The sequence below is a fragment of the Mandrillus leucophaeus genome, unplaced genomic scaffold, assembly GCF_000951045.1.
Source record: "Mandrillus leucophaeus isolate KB7577 unplaced genomic scaffold, Mleu.le_1.0 Scaffold115, whole genome shotgun sequence".
NCBI lineage: Eukaryota > Metazoa > Chordata > Mammalia > Primates > Cercopithecidae > Mandrillus > Mandrillus leucophaeus.
The window spans coordinates 1,256,180-1,258,812 of NW_012099765.1; the positions used below are offsets into that span (position 1 = coordinate 1,256,180).

The 2,633-nt window shown below is 38.1% G+C and overlaps 1 long non-coding RNA gene across 1 annotated transcript in view; it reads left to right on the forward strand.

Annotated features, from left to right (window-relative positions):
* LOC105552222 overlaps positions 1-2,633 on the forward strand; it is a 199,930-nt gene that overhangs the window by 156,748 nt on the left and 40,549 nt on the right. The window lies entirely within an intron of this gene.

Consider the following 2,633-nt stretch of genomic DNA (forward strand, 5'->3'; position numbering starts at 1 on the left):
AATTACAGTAAATGTACAATGCTAACAATTATTGAGCTCTTATTTCTCTAAGACACAGTACCCAGAACTTGACATGTACCACATTTCCATTAATCCTCAAAAACTCACAAAGATAAGTGTTATTATCCCCATTGACAAGATGGGGAAAATGAGGTACATGGAAACAGAAGAGTTTGCTAATGCAGCACAGCTGAGAATGGTGCACATCTTAAAGCTCAAAGCAATACTGCCTTCTCTTACGTGTACCTCACTTTATATTCATGAGTCTTATTTAGCGAGGACTGCCACAAGTATCTATAGGCCCTGGGGCACTATGGAACTTGCCCAAGATCACTGGGGTTTAAGGCACAGCTGACATTAGGAAACAGCTTTTTAGACTGAACAACTACATTCTTTTCACAGCCCCTCGCTGTCTCACAATGATGTCCTTATTCAGTTAATGATTTTGACTTTCCAATGTTAAGTTACAGTAAAAAACCAACCAACCAAAAAAAATACACCTGTGCGATTTTGCGTGTTTTTAAACAGGATTGTTTCTCGATGTTATGATTTCCCTCAATGCTCTAAGTGCCTAAATTTCACCATTACAAGTCAAGAAAAACTAAATTTACTAACACCCCAATAACTTTATCATGTCACATTACAAAAATCTGTGTCCATAACTCCATTTTTCCAAAGGAACTTCCTTTTTCTGAGCTTTATTATATGTTTTTAAACGAAATGAAATACAGAAAGCAATGGTTTAGTATGCAGCATGGATTTGCCAATACTAGTTCACATTAGACCTGCCAGCTAGACCTTATTTTTCACCTGTGAGTCCAACAAATAAATTATAAATGCTGGCACAATATTTATATTATTTTTATAGCCCACAATTTACAACTCTGGCTGTCCTTGAGAGGTTCTGTGTATTTGTTACGGTTCCCCTCCAGGGAGGATTCATCAAATGACGACTCAACATCTGTGCTCTGGGAAAATTCAGGCTCCGTCTACTATATTCCATTTCCCAAGAAACGTTATTATTCCTCATTGATTGTGTAACGGAGGATTAATTATGCTGTCACTTAGTGTATTTACATCCTTGGTGGTTGTATTGGCTCACTGACTTTAAAAGGGCCAGTGTACGTCCTGCAGAGGGACATATCTGTTTTATAAACTGCCTTCTTGCCGCTTATTGCTACCACACAGGTGCTGTGTCTGTATTTCAAAACAACCAATGGAATAGGAAAAGTCTTCATCAGCGGGCTATTTTTAACTCTTAAGAGAAACTGGGTTGGTGTGTTTTTCACTAAATTAACCACTGGTGCTGGTGGGGTGCCATGGCTCACGCCTGTAATCCCAACACTTTCGAAGGCCCAGGAGGGAAGATTGTTTTAATCCAAGAGTTCAAGAACAGCCCAGGCAACATTAGGAGACCCCACCTTTACAAAAAAATGTTTTAAAAAATTAGCCGGTGTTGTGGCGTATGCCTGTAGTCCCAACTACTTGGGAAGCTGAGGCATGGGGATGTCTTCATCCCTGGAAGTTGAAGCTGCAATTAGCATTGATTGTGTCACTTCACTCCAGCCTGGGCAACAGAGAGAGACCCTGTCTCAAAAAACTTAAATAAATAAATAAATAAATAAGTAAATAAATAAACAAAGATACACTGGTGGGCAGTGATTAAGGGTAAAGTAACCTAGGCTGGAGTCCCCCAACTTTATCAGTTATCAGCTCTGTGACTTACTAAGGGTAAGTGACTTAAAAATCCTGTGCCTAAAATGTCCTCAACTTTAAAAACACAGGTGATAATAATGTCCATATGACATAGAGTGACCAAGAGTCAATGAGATAAAGCAAATTACCTAACAGAGTGTCTGGTAACTTACACTCAAAAATGTAGCCATCATTTTATGCAATGAGTATTTCACAGAGATGCTGTTTAGTGAATTCATAAATGTACAGTCACTACAGCAGTGATTGCAAGCTTTTATTTTCTTTTTCAAATGATATATCTAGACTTAATCTTTGTTTATTTATATAGTTTATCTATTTTCCTCAAAAATTAAAAATGACCACAGGTCAAAATATTTCTTCCTATTTTCAGATGTACAGACTATGCTTAAATAATCATGAGTTTTACAACTGTCTAAAAATAGACCAGTGATTAACCTTGAAATATGATTTTTTCTTTTCACTTGTGTCAGTTAATGGGTTTTTTGGACATGGCCAACATCACCAGACAACTTTGTCTATCTTACTGTCACACTCAGCCAAACACTGGGATATCTAAATGACACAATAATGTGGTGTGTCTCAGTTCCAGCCTAGGCATCAAGGGAAATGCCATTTCATCACTTTCTTATAGTCCTGTAACAGCCTTGTCTCCCCTTTTCATCTGTGCCCTGAAGAAACTAGGGTGTTCTTTTCTTAAACTATAAAAGAACCCATATTGTTATCTTAGTCAACACTCATCAGTAGCCTTCTATCACTCTTGGGATAAAATCCAAACTCCTTCCCACAGCCTACATGGCCCTCTGGAAGTTGATCCTTGCCGTTCTGTCTACTCTCTGATCTCCTCTCCTGGTCTTTTTTCCTTGAACACTAAGTTCCAGTTATCCTGATCTTCGTGTTTTTTAAACATACCAAGTTCA